Below are 16,303 nucleotides of genomic sequence, written 5' to 3' on the forward strand. Positions count from 1 at the left end.
CTAATAAGGCTAACAATACCTGTTTACCATGACGATTATTAATTGGAGCAGGTTTGAGTAGAAGCCGTATTAGTTATACCTAGGAATAACATTATCAAGGACCAGTGCTGTAAAACATGCCATGAACATACTATTTCCTAATAAGGCTAACAATACCTGTTTACCATGACGATTATTGATTGGAGCAGGTTTGAGTAGAAGCCGTATTAATTATACCTAGGAATGACATTGTCTAGGACCAGTGCTGTAAATCATGCCATGAACATACTATTTCCTAATAAGGCTAACAATACCTGTTTACCATGACGATTATTGATTGGAGCAGGTTTGAGTAGAAGCCGTATTAGTTATACCTAGGAATAACATTATCAAGGACCAGTGCTGTAAAACATGCCATGAACATACTATTTCCTAATAAGGCTAACAATACCTGTTTACCATGACGATTATTGATTGGAGCAGGTTTGAGTAGAAGCCGTATTAGTTATACCTAGGAATAACATTATCAAGGACCAGTGCTGTAAATCATGCCTTGAATATACTATTTCCTAATAAGGCTAACAATACCTGTTTACCATGACGATTATTGATTGGAGCAGGTTTGAGTAGAAGCCGTATTAGTTATACCTAGGAATAACATTGTCTAGGACCAGTGCTGTAAAACATGCCATGAACATACTATTTCCTAATAAGGCTAACAATACCTGTTTACCATGATGATTATTGATTGGAGCAGGTTTGAGTAGAAGCCGTATTAGTTATACCTAGGAATAACATTATCAAGGACCGGTGCTGTAAAACATGCCATGAACATACTATTTCCTAATAAGGCTAACAATACCTGTTTACCATGACGATTATTGATTGGAGCAGGTTTGAGAAGGAGCCGTATTAGTTATACCTGGAATAACATTATCAAGGACCAGTGCTGTAAATCATGCCATGAACATACTATTTCCTAATAAGGCTAACAAACCTGTTTACCATGACGATTATTAATTGGAGCAGGTTTGAGAAGAAGCCGTATTAATTATACCTAGGAATAACATTATCAAGGACCAGTGCTGTAAATCATGCCATGAACATACTATTTCCTAATAAGGCTAACAATACCTGTTTACCATGACGATTATTGAATGGAGCAGGTTTGAGAAGGAGCCGTATTAATTATACCTAGGAAAAACATTATCAAGGACCAGTGCTGTAAATCATGCCATGAACATAGTATTTCCTAATAAGGCCAACAATACCTGTTTACCATGACGATTATTGATTGGAGCAGGTTTGAGTAGAAGCCGTATTAGTTATACCTAGGAATAACATTGTCTAGGACCGGTGCTGTAAAACATGCCATGAACATACTATTTCCTAATAAGGCTAACAATACCTGTTTACCATGACGATTATTGATTGGAGCAGGTTTGAGAAGGAGCCGTATTAGTTATACCTGGAATAACATTGTCTAGGACCAGTGCTGTAAATCATGCCATGAACATACTATTTCCTAATAAGGCTAACAATACCTGTTTACCATGACGATTATTGATTGGAGCAGGTTTGAGTAGAAGCCGTATTAATTATACCTAGGAATAACATTATCAAGGACCAGTGCTGTAAATCATGCCATGAACAAACTATTTCCTAATAAGGCCAACAATACCTGTTTACCATGACGATTATTGATTGGAGCAGGTTTGAGAAGGAGCCGTATTAGTTATACCTGGAATAACATTATCAAGGACCTGTGCTGTAAAACATGCCATGAACATACTATTTCCTAATAAGGCCAACAATACCTGTTTACCATGACGATTATTGATTGGAGCAGGTTTGAGAAGGAGCCGTATTAGTTATACCTGGAATAACATTGTCTAGGACCAGTGCTGTAAAACATGCCATGAACATACTATTTCCTAATAAGGCTAACAATACCTGTTTACCATGACGATTATTGATTGGAGCAGGTTTGAGTAGGAGCCGTATTAGTTATACCTAGGAATAACATTATCAAGGACCAGTGCTGTAAATCATGCCATGAACATACTATTTCCTAATAAGGCCAACAATACCTGTTTACCATGACGATTATTGATTGGAGCAGGTTTGAGTAGAAGCCGTATTAGTTATACCTAGGAATAACATTGTCTAGGACCGGTGCTGTAAAACATGCCATGAACATACTATTTCCTAATAAGGCTAACAATACCTGTTTACCATGACGATTATTGATTGGAGCAGGTTTGAGTAGAAGCCGTATTAGTTATACCTAGGAATAACATTGTCTAGGACCAGTGCTGTAAATCATGCCATGAACATAGTATTTCCTAATAAGGCTAACAATACCTGTTTACCATGACGATTATTGATTGGAGCAGGTTTGAGTAGAAGCCGTATTAGTTATACCTAGGAATAACATTATCTAGGACCAGTGCTGTAAAACATGCCATGGACATACTATTTCCTAATAAGGCTAACAATACCTGTTTACCATGACGATTATTGATTGGAGCAGGTTTGAGAAGGAGCCGTATTAGTTATACCTGGAATAACATTGTCTAGGACCAGTGCTGTAAATCATGCCATGAACATACTATTTCCTAATAAGGCTAACAATACCTGTTTACCATGACGATTATTGATTGGAGCAGGTTTGAGAAGGAGCCGTATTAGTTATACCTGGAATAACATTGTCTAGGACCGGTGCTGTAAAACATGCCATGAACATACTATTTCCTAATAAGGCTAACAATACCTGTTTACCATGACGATTATTGATTGGAGCAGGTTTGAGAAGGAGCCGTATTAGTTATACCTGGAATAACATTGTCTAGGACCAGTGCTGTAAATCATGCCATGAACATACTATTTCCTATTAAGGCTAACAATACCTGTTTACCATGACGATTATTGATTGGAGCAGGTTTGAGAAGGAGCCGTATTAGTTATACCTGGAATAACATTGTCTAGGACCAGTGCTGTAAAACATGCCATGAACATACTATTTCCTAATAAGGCTAACAATACCTGTTTACCATGACGATTATTGATTGGAGCAGGTTTGAGTAGAAGCCGTATTAGTTATACCTAGGAATAACATTGTCTAGGACCGGTGCTGTAAAACATGCCATGAACATACTATTTCCTAATAAGGCTAACAATACCTGTTTACCATGACGATTATTGATTGAAGCAGGTTTGAGAAGGAGCCGTATTAGTTATACCTGGAATAACATTGTCTAGGACCAGTGCTGTAAAACATGCCATGAACATACTATTTCCTAATAAGGCTAACAATACCTGTTTACCATGATGATTATTGATTGGAGCAGGTTTGAGTAGAAGCCGTATTAGTTATACCTAGGAATAACATTATCAAGGACCTGTGCTGTAAAACATGCCATGAACATACTATTTCCAAATAAGGCTAACAATACCTGTTTACCATGACGATTATTGAATGGAGCAGGTTTGAGTAGAAGCCGTATTAGTTATACCTAGGAATAACATTGTCTAGGACCAGTGCTGTAAAACATGCCATGGACATACTATTTCCTAATAAGGCTAACAATACCTGTTTACCATGACGATTATTGATTGGAGCAGGTTTGAGTAGAAGCCGTATTAGTTATACCTGGAATAACATTGTCTAGAACCAGTGCTGTAAATCATGCCATGAACATACTATTTCCTAATAAGGCCAACAATACCTGTTTACCATGACGATTATTGATTGGAGCAGGTTTGAGAAGGAGCCGTATTAGTTATACCTGGAATAACATTATCAAGGACCAGTGCTGTAAATCATGCCATGAACATACTATTTCCTAATAAGGCTAACAATACCTGTTTACCATGACGATTATTGATTGGAGCAGGTTTGAGAAGGAGCCGTATTAGTTATACCTGGAATAACATTATCAAGGACCTGTGCTGTAAAACATGCCATGAACATACTATTTCCTAATAAGGCTAACAATACCTGTTTACCATGACGATTATTGAATGGAGCAGGTTTGAGAAGAAGCCGTATTAGTTATAACTTGGAATAACATTGTCTAGGACCAGTGCTGTAAATCATGCCATGAACATACTATTTCATAATAAGGCCAACAATACCTGTTTACCATGATGATTATTAATTGGAGCAGGTTTGAGTAGAAGCCGTATTAATTATACCTAGGAATAACATTATCAAGGACCAGTGCTGTAAAACATGCCATGAACATACTATTTCCTAATAAGGCCAACAATACCTGTTTACCATGACGATTATTGATTGGAGCAGGTTTGAGAAGGAGCCGTATTAGTTATACCTGGAATAACATTGTCTAGGACCAGTGCTGTAAAACATGCCATGAACATACTATTTCCTAATAAGGCTAACAATACCTGTTTACCATGATGATTATTGATTGGAGCAGGTTTGAGTAGAAGCCGTATTAGTTATACCTAGGAATAACATTATCAAGGACCTGTGCTGTAAAACATGCCATGAACATACTATTTCCAAATAAGGCTAACAATACCTGTTTACCATGACGATTATGGAATGGAGCAGGTTTGAGTAGAAGCCGTATTAGTTATACCTGGAATAACATTGTCTAGGACCAGTGCTGTAAATCATGCCATGAACATACTATTTCCTAATAAGGCTAACAATACCTGTTTACCATGACGATTATTGATTGGAGCAGGTTTGAGAAGGAGCCGTATTAGTTATACCTGGAATAACATTATCAAGGACCAGTGCTGTAAAACATGCCATGAACATACTATTTCCTAATAAGGCTAACAATACCTGTTTACCATGATGATTATTGATTGGAGCAGGTTTGAGAAGGAGCCGTATTAGTTATACCTGGAATAACATTGTCTAGGACCAGTGCTGCAAAACATGCCATGAACATACTATTTCCTAATAAGGCTAACAATACCTGTTTACCATGACGATTATTGATTGGAGCAGGTTTGAGAAGAAGTCGTATTAGTTATACCTGGAATAACATTGTCAAGGACCAGTGCTGTAAATCATGCCATGAACATACTATTTCCTAATAAGGCTAACAATACCTGTTTACCATGATGATTATTGATTGGAGCAGGTTTGAGAAGAAGTCGTATTAGTTATACCTAGGAATAACATTGTCTAGGACCAGTGCTGTAAATCATGCCATGAACATAGTATTTCCTAATAAGGCCAACAATACCTGTTTACCATGACGATTATTGATTGGAGCAGGTTTGAGTAGAAGTCGTATAAGTTATACCTGGAATAACATTGTCTAGGACCAGTGCTGTAAATCATGCCATGAACATACTATTTCCTAATAAGGCTAACAATACCTGTTTACCATGATGATTATTGATTGGAGCAGGTTTGAGAAGAAGTCGTATTAGTTATACCTAGGAATAACATTGTCTAGGACCAGTGCTGTAAATCATGCCATGAACATACTATTTCCTAATAAGGCCAACAATACCTGTTTACCATGACGATTATTGATTGAAGCAGGTTTGAGAAGGAGCCGTATTAGTTATACCTGGAATAACATTGTCTAGGACCAGTGCTGTAAAACATGCCATGAACATACTATTTCCTAATAAGGCCAACAATACCTGTTTACCATGATGATTATTGATTGGAGCAGGTTTGAGTAGAAGACGTATTAGTTATACCTGGAATAACATTGTCAAGGACCGGTGCTGTAAAACATGCCATGAACATACTATTTCCTAATAAGGCCAACAATACCTGTTTACCGTGATGATTATTGATTGGAGCAGGTTTGAGAAGGAGCCGTATTAATTATACCTGGAATAACATTGTCAAGGACCAGTGCTGTAAAACATGCCATGAACATACTATTTCCTAATAAGGCTAACAATACCTGTTTACCATGATGATAATGGATTGCAGAGTTGGGGTTATTGTAATTGTAATCGTTAATCTGCTGTAATTGATTACAATTTTTCAAGTAATCATTGTAATCATTAATCAGCCAAAAATCTGATTACATGTAATTTAATTTAATCAATTACTTTTCAAAATACCCTGTAATCCTGTTTACTTTTTGATTACATTCTGATTACAATGAAAAAAATCTGTGTTTATGGTCAATAAAGGAAACTTTTTGTTATTCTTATTTAATTTATATTGAACATGATTAATAAGATAGTTTGGTTTCCTTTTTTTTTTTTATATATAAAACAAGAAGAGACATATAATACAATTATATGTTTCTGGCATTGGTAAAAGATATTGTACATATATTCACAATTTAAAGATGTACATATATATTTGATAATAACTGTTATATTCAAGTAATACTTTTCTTTAACCCTTAATTATAATCTTTTGTTAATGTTGTGATTTTTGTCATCTTTGAATTGACAGGTAGGAAACCAATTAAGGTTTGTTTTTATTGCAATTACCAACTGAGTATAGCTGTAGGAAATATATATGGTAAAAGATAAATTAGACATGTGATAGTTTTTTCAATTAGCACAACATTAATTAAAAGTTGGACAAATATCTTGTTTAAAATAAGCAAATTTTTGTATGTATTTGGACTGGACATGTAAAATGCAATGATTTTTAGCACTTATATTTTGTTTACAATTTGATTAAACTGGTAAAATTCCATCCATATTTTAACTCCAATAAACTGCACCTTGAAACAAATATAAATTAAAGTCTAGAATATGTCAGAAGACAAACAGCAAATGCTTTTTATAAAGCTATATTCAATTAAAGTCAAAACGGGTCGTAACCAGTGACACAATGTTCATGTATGTATGAAGTGAACTTTTGACTTTTATTAAATAGTTATAATATAGCAAACTCAATACTTTCTAAAAAATGCTATAGTTATATATTAAACGTTTATTCATTCACATCATGCAAACTGTTTTTTTTTTTAATTCATTGTAATCAGATGTAATCATGATTACTTTGCTAATGTAATCATTAATTTAATCAGACACTTTCAGAAAAGATGTAATCATTAATTTGATTAAATCGTACAAATGACAAAGTAATTGTAATTTAATCAATTACATTGAAAGTAATCGGACCCATCTCTGATGGATTGGAGCAGGTTTGAGAAGAAGTCGTATAAGTTATACCTGGAATAACATTGTCAAGGACCAGTGCTGTAAAACATGCCATGAACATACTATTTCCTAATAAGGCTAACAATACCTGTTTATCATGACGATTATTGATTGGAGCAGGTTTGAGAAGGAGCCGTATTAGTTATACCTGGAATAACATTGTCTAGGACCTGTGCTGTAAAAAATGCCATGAACATACTATTTCCTAATAAGGCTAACAATACCTGTTTATCATGACGATTATTGATTGGAGCAGGTTTGAGAAGGAGCCGTATTAGTTATACCTGGAATAACATTATCAAGGACCAGTGCTGTAAAACATGCCATGAACATACTATTTCCTAATAAGGCTAACAATACCTGTTTACCATGCCGATTATTGATTGGAGCAGGTTTGAGTAGAAGCCGTATTAATTATACCTGGAATAACATTATCAAGTACCAGTGCTGTAAAACATGCCATGAACATACTATTTCCTAATAAGGCTAACAATACCTGTTTACCATGATGATTATTGAATGGAGCAGGTTTGAGTAGAAGTCGTATAAGTTATACCTGGAATAACATTGTCAAGGACCAGTGCTGTAAAACATGCCATGAACATACTATTTCCTAATAAGGCCAACAATACCTGTTTACCATGATGATTATTGAATGGAGCAGGTTTGAGTAGAAGCCGTATTAGTTATACCTGGAATAACATTGTCTAGGACCTGTGCTGTAAAACATGCCATGAACATAGTATTTCCTAATAAGGATAACAATACCTGTTTACCATGATGATTATTGAATGGAGCAGGTTTGAGTAGAATCCGTATTAGTTATACCTGGAATAACATTATCAAGGACCAGTGCTGTAAAACATGCCATGAACATACTATTTCCTAATAAGGCTAACAATACCTGTTTATCATGACGATTATTGATTGGAGCAGGTTTGAGAAGGAGCCGTATTAGTTATACCTGGAATAACATTATCAAGGACCAGTGCTGTAAAACATGCCATGAACATACTATTTCCTAATAAGGCTAACAATACCTGTTTATCATGACGATTATTGATTGGAGCAGGTTTGAGAAGGAGCCGTATTAGTTATACCTGGAATAACATTATCAAGGACCAGTGCTGTAAATCATGCCTTGAATATACTATTTCCTAATAAGGCTAACAATACCTGTTTATCATGACGATTATTGATTGGAGCAGGTTTGAGAAGGAGCCGTATTAGTTATACCTAGGAATAACATTATCAAGGACCAGTGCTGTAAAACATGCCATGGACATACTATTTCCTAATAAGGATAACAATACCTGTTTACCATGACGATTATTGATTGGAGCAGGTTTGAGTAGAAGCCGTATTAATTATACCTGGAATAACATTATCAAGTACCAGTGCTGTAATACATGCCATGAACATACTATTTCCTAATAAGGCTAACAATACCTGTTTACCATGATGATTATTGAATGGAGCAGGTTTGAGTAGAAGCCGTATTAGTTATACCTGGAATAACATTGTCAAGGACCGGTGCTGTAAAACATGCCATGAACATACTATTTCCTAATAAGGCCAACAATACCTGTTTACCATGACGATTATTGATTGGAGCAGGTTTGAGTAGAAGCCGTATTAGTTATACCTGGAATAACATTGTCAAGGACCGGTGCTGTAAAACATGCCATGAACATACTATTTCCTAATAAGGCTAACAATACCTGTTTACCATGATGATTATTGAATGGAGCAGGTTTGAGTAGAAGCCGTATTAGTTATACCTGGAATAACATTGTCAAGGACCGGTGCTGTAAAACATGCCATGAACATACTATTTCCTAATAAGGCTAACAATACCTGTTTACCATGATGATTATTGAATGGAGCAGGTTTGAGTAGAAGCCGTATTAATTATACTTAGGAATAACATTATCAAGGACCAGTGCTGTAAAACATGCCATGAACATACTATTTCCTAATAAGGCTAACAATACCTGTTTACCATGACGATTATTGAATGGAGCAGGTTTGAGAAGAAGCCGTATTAGTTATACCTGGAATAACATTATCAAGGACCTGTGCTGTAAAACATGCCATGAACATACTATTTCCTAATAAGGCTAACAATACCTGTTTATCATGACGATTATTGATTGGAGCAGGTTTGAGAAGGAGCCGTCTTAGTTATACCTGGAATAACATTATCAAGGACCAGTGCTGTAAAACATGCCATGAACATACTATTTCCTAATAAGGCTAACAATACCTGTTTACCATGACGATTATTGATTGGAGCAGGTTTGAGTAGAAGCCGTATTAATTATACCTGGAATAACATTATCAAGTACCAGTGCTGTAAAACATGCCATGAACATACTATTTCCTTATAAGGCTAACAATACCTGTTTACCATGATGATTATTGAATGGAGCAGGTTTGAGTAGAAGCCGTATTAGTTATACCTGGAATAACATTGTCTAGGACCAGTGCTGTAAAACATGCCATGAACATACTATTTCCTAATAAGGCTAACAATACCTGTTTACCATGATGATTATTGATTGGAGCAGGTTTGAGTAGAAGCCGTATTAGTTATACCTATGAATAACATTATCAAGTACCAGTGCTGTAAAACATGCCATGAACATACTATTTCCTAATAAGGCTAACAATACCTGTTTATCATGACGATTATTGATTGGAGCAGGTTTGAGTAGAAGCCGTATTAGTTATACCTAGGAATAACATTGTCAAGGACCAGTGCTGTAAAACATGCCATGAACATACTATTTCCTAATAAGGCTAACAATACCTGTTTACCATGACGATTATTGATTGGAGCAGGTTTGAGAAGAAGCCGTATTAGTTATACCTGGAATAACATTATCAAGGACCGGTGCTGTAAAACATGCCATGGACATACTATTTCCTAATAAGGCTAACAATACCTGTTTACCATGACGATTATTGATTGGAGCAGGTTTGAGAAGAAGTCGTATAAGTTATACCTGGAATAACATTGTCAAGGACCTGTGCTGTAAAACATGCCATGAACATACTATTTCCTAATAAGGCTAACAATACCTGTTTACCATGACGATTATTGATTGGAGCAGGTTTGAGAAGGAGCCGTATTAGTTATACCTGGAATAACATTATCAAGGACCAGTGCTGTAAATCATGCCTTGAATATACTATTTCCTAATAAGGCTAACAATACCTGTTTACCATGACGATTATTGATTGAAGCAGGTTTGAGAAGGAGCCGTATTAGTTATACCTGGAATAACATTGTCTAGGACCAGTGCTGTAAAACATGCCATGGACATACTATTTCCTAATAAGGCCAACAATACCTGTTTACCATGACGATTATTGATTGGAGCAGGTTTGAGAAGAAGTCGTATAAGTTATACCTGGAATAACATTGTCAAGGACCTGTGCTGTAAAACATGCCATGAACATACTATTTCCTAATAAGGCTAACAATACCTGTTTACCATGACGATTATTGATTGGAGCAGGTTTGAGAAGGAGCCGTATTAGTTATACCTGGAATAACATTATCAAGGACCAGTGCTGTAAATCATGCCTTGAATATACTATTTCCTAATAAGGCTAACAATACCTGTTTACCATGACGATTATTGATTGAAGCAGGTTTGAGAAGGAGCCGTATTAGTTATACCTGGAATAACATTGTCTAGGACCAGTGCTGTAAAACATGCCATGGACATACTATTTCCTAATAAGGCTAACAATACCTGTTTACCATGACGATTATTGATTGGAGCAGGTTTGAGAAGGAGCCGTATTAGTTATACCTGGAATAACATTGTCTAGGACCAGTGCTGTAAAACATGCCATGAACATACTATTTCCCAATAAGGCTAACAATACCTGTTTACCATGATGATTATTGAATGGAGCAAGTTTGAGTAGAAGCCGTATTAGTTATACCTGGAATAACATTATCAAGGACCTGTGCTGTAAAACATGCCATGAACATACTATTTCCTAATAAGGCTAACAATACCTGTTTACCATGACGATTATTGATTGGAGCAGGTTTGAGTAGAAGCCGTATTAATTATACCTGGAATAACATTATCAAGTACCAGTGCTGTAATACATGCCATGAACATACTATTTCCTAATAAGGCTAACAATACCTGTTTACCATGATGATTATTGAATGGAGCAGGTTTGAGTAGAAGCCGTATTAGTTATACCTGGAATAACATTGTCAAGGACCGGTGCTGTAAAACATGCCATGAACATACTATTTCCTAATAAGGCCAACAATACCTGTTTACCATGACGATTATTGATTGGAGCAGGTTTGAGTAGAAGCCGTATTAGTTATACCTGGAATAACATTGTCAAGGACCGGTGCTGTAAAACATGCCATGAACATACTATTTCCTAATAAGGCTAACAATACCTGTTTACCATGATGATTATTGAATGGAGCAGGTTTGAGTAGAAGCCGTATTAGTTATACCTGGAATAACATTGTCAAGGACCGGTGCTGTAAAACATGCCATGAACATACTATTTCCTAATAAGGCTAACAATACCTGTTTACCATGATGATTATTGAATGGAGCAGGTTTGAGTAGAAGCCGTATTAATTATACTTAGGAATAACATTATCAAGGACCAGTGCTGTAAAACATGCCATGAACATACTATTTCCTAATAAGGCTAACAATACCTGTTTACCATGACGATTATTGAATGGAGCAGGTTTGAGAAGAAGCCGTATTAGTTATACCTGGAATAACATTATCAAGGACCTGTGCTGTAAAACATGCCATGAACATACTATTTCCTAATAAGGCTAACAATACCTGTTTATCATGACGATTATTGATTGGAGCAGGTTTGAGAAGGAGCCGTCTTAGTTATACCTGGAATAACATTATCAAGGACCAGTGCTGTAAAACATGCCATGAACATACTATTTCCTAATAAGGCTAACAATACCTGTTTACCATGACGATTATTGATTGGAGCAGGTTTGAGTAGAAGCCGTATTAATTATACCTGGAATAACATTATCAAGTACCAGTGCTGTAAAACATGCCATGAACATACTATTTCCTTATAAGGCTAACAATACCTGTTTACCATGATGATTATTGAATGGAGCAGGTTTGAGTAGAAGCCGTATTAGTTATACCTGGAATAACATTGTCTAGGACCAGTGCTGTAAAACATGCCATGAACATACTATTTCCTAATAAGGCTAACAATACCTGTTTACCATGATGATTATTGATTGGAGCAGGTTTGAGTAGAAGCCGTATTAGTTATACCTATGAATAACATTATCAAGTACCAGTGCTGTAAAACATGCCATGAACATACTATTTCCTAATAAGGCTAACAATACCTGTTTATCATGACGATTATTGATTGGAGCAGGTTTGAGTAGAAGCCGTATTAGTTATACCTAGGAATAACATTGTCAAGGACCAGTGCTGTAAAACATGCCATGAACATACTATTTCCTAATAAGGCTAACAATACCTGTTTACCATGACGATTATTGATTGGAGCAGGTTTGAGAAGAAGCCGTATTAGTTATACCTGGAATAACATTATCAAGGACCGGTGCTGTAAAACATGCCATGGACATACTATTTCCTAATAAGGCTAACAATACCTGTTTACCATGACGATTATTGATTGGAGCAGGTTTGAGAAGAAGTCGTATAAGTTATACCTGGAATAACATTGTCAAGGACCTGTGCTGTAAAACATGCCATGAACATACTATTTCCTAATAAGGCTAACAATACCTGTTTACCATGACGATTATTGATTGGAGCAGGTTTGAGAAGGAGCCGTATTAGTTATACCTGGAATAACATTATCAAGGACCAGTGCTGTAAATCATGCCTTGAATATACTATTTCCTAATAAGGCTAACAATACCTGTTTACCATGACGATTATTGATTGAAGCAGGTTTGAGAAGGAGCCGTATTAGTTATACCTGGAATAACATTGTCTAGGACCAGTGCTGTAAAACATGCCATGGACATACTATTTCCTAATAAGGCCAACAATACCTGTTTACCATGACGATTATTGATTGGAGCAGGTTTGAGAAGAAGTCGTATAAGTTATACCTGGAATAACATTGTCAAGGACCTGTGCTGTAAAACATGCCATGAACATACTATTTCCTAATAAGGCTAACAATACCTGTTTACCATGACGATTATTGATTGGAGCAGGTTTGAGAAGGAGCCGTATTAGTTATACCTGGAATAACATTATCAAGGACCAGTGCTGTAAATCATGCCTTGAATATACTATTTCCTAATAAGGCTAACAATACCTGTTTACCATGACGATTATTGATTGAAGCAGGTTTGAGAAGGAGCCGTATTAGTTATACCTGGAATAACATTGTCTAGGACCAGTGCTGTAAAACATGCCATGGACATACTATTTCCTAATAAGGCTAACAATACCTGTTTACCATGACGATTATTGATTGGAGCAGGTTTGAGAAGGAGCCGTATTAGTTATACCTGGAATAACATTGTCTAGGACCAGTGCTGTAAAACATGCCATGAACATACTATTTCCCAATAAGGCTAACAATACCTGTTTACCATGATGATTATTGAATGGAGCAAGTTTGAGTAGAAGCCGTATTAGTTATACCTGGAATAACATTATCAAGGACCTGTGCTGTAAAACATGCCATGAACATACTATTTCCTAATAAGGCTAACAATACCTGTTTACCATGACGATTATTGATTGGAGCAGGTTTGAGAAGGAGCCGTATTAATTATACCTAGGAATAACATTATCAAGGACCAGTGCTGTAAAACATGCCATGAACATACTATTTCCTAATAAGGCTAACAATACCTGTTTACCATGACGATTATTGAATGGAGCAGGTTTGAGAAGGAGCCGTATTAGTTATACCTGGAATAACATTATCAAGGACCAGTGCTGTAAAACATGCCATGAACATACTATTTTCTAATAAGGCTAACAATACCTGTTTACCATGACGATTATTGATTGGAGCAGGTTTGAGTAGAAGCCGTATTAGTTATACCTGGAATAACATTGTCTAGGACCAGTGCTGTAAAACATGCCATGAACATACTATTTCCTTATAAGGCTAACAATACCTGTTTACCATGACGATTATTAATTGGAGCAGGTTTGAGAAGAAGCCGTATTAATTATACCTAGGAATAACATTATCAAGGACCAGTGCTGTAAATCATGCCATGAACATACTATTTCCTAATAAGGCTAACAATACCTGTTTACCATGACGATTATTGATTGGAGCAGGTTTGAGAAGGAGCCGTATTAGTTATACCTGGAATAACATTATCAAGGACCAGTGCTGTAAATCATGCCATGAACATACTATTTCCTAATAAGGCTAACAATACCTGTTTACCATGATGATTATTGATTGAAGCAGGTTTGAGAAGGAGCCGTATTAGTTATACCTGGAATAACATTGTCTAGGACCAGTGCTGTAAAACATGCCATGAACATACTATTTCCTAATAAGGCTAACAATACCTGTTTACCATGACGATTATTGATTGAAGCAGGTTTGAGAAGGAGCCGTATTAGTTATACCTGGAATAACATTGTCTAGGACCAGTGCTGTAAAACATGCCATGAACATACTATTTCCTAATAAGGCTAACAATACCTGTTTACCATGATGATTATTAATTGGAGCAGGTTTGAGTAGAAGCCGTATTAGTTATACCTGGAATAACATTGTCTAGGACCAGTGCTGTAAAACATGCCATGAACATACTATTTCCTAATAAGGCTAACAATACCTGTTTACCATGACGATTATTGAATGGAGCAGGTTTGAGTAGAAGCCGTATTAGTTATACCTGGAATAACATTGTCAAGGACCGGTGCTGTAAAACATGCCATGAACATACTATTTCCTAATAAGGCTAACAATACCTGTTTACCATGACGATTATTGAATGGAGCAGGTTTGAGTAGAAGCCGTATTAGTTATACCTGGAATAACATTGTCAAGGACCGGTGCTGTAAAACATGCCATTAACATACTATTTCCTAATAAGGCCAACAATACCTGTTTACCATGATGATTATTGATTGGAGCAGGTTTGAGTAGAAGCCGTATTAGTTATACCTGGAATAACATTATCAATGACCAGTGCTGTAAAACATGCCATGAACATACTATTTCCTAATAAGGCCAACAATACCTGTTTACCATGATGATTATTGATTGGAGCAGGTTTGAGTAGAAGCCGTATTAGTTATACTTAGGAATAACATTATCAAGGACCAGTGCTGTAAAACATGCCATTAACATACTATTTCCTAATAAGGCCAACAATACCTGTTTACCATGATGATTATTGATTGGAGCAGGTTTGAGTAGAAGCCGTATTAGTTATACTTAGGAATAACATTATCAAGGACCAGTGCTGTAAAACATGCCATGAACATACTATTTCCTTATAAGGATAACAATACCTGTTTACCATGATGATTATTGATTGGAGCAGGTTTGAGTAGAAGCCGTATTAGTTATACCTGGAATAACATTATCAAGGACCAGTGCTGTAAAACATGCCATGGACATACTATTTCCTTATAAGGATAACAATACCTGTTTACCATGACGATTATTAATTGGAGCAGGTTTGAGTAGAAGCCGTATTAGTTATACCTAGGAATAACATTATCAAGGACCAGTGCTGTAAAACATGCCATGAACATACTATTTCCTAATAAGGCTAACAATACCTGTTTATCATTTCCATCACCTGTTAACAAATGAATTCAAGTCTGTTTGAAATATTATATTAACTACATATTATGTCTGTCAATGCTGTATGAAGCCCCTCCCCAAAAATTTATACATAGGATGAAATGAATTTTTCTACAAAGGGCAAAGATTTTATGTAATCATCAATAAATGAACTCACTACCATAAATGTTTTATGTTTTGCTTAGGAAATGACAAACCTTTAATCTTGGAAGAAAGAGTTAATTATGAGACCCACTTGTTCAATATGAGTCACATACTTCCTTTCGAGTAAAAATCATGTATGTTTAACTTGGATACATATTATCCTTAAAATCACTTTTATTACTTCAAGGGAGTCCTTCAATGCACATATTCCCTTTGC

This window comes from Mytilus trossulus, chromosome 3, assembly GCF_036588685.1.
Source record: "Mytilus trossulus isolate FHL-02 chromosome 3, PNRI_Mtr1.1.1.hap1, whole genome shotgun sequence".
In the NCBI taxonomy this organism is placed as follows: Eukaryota; Metazoa; Mollusca; class Bivalvia; order Mytilida; family Mytilidae; genus Mytilus; species Mytilus trossulus.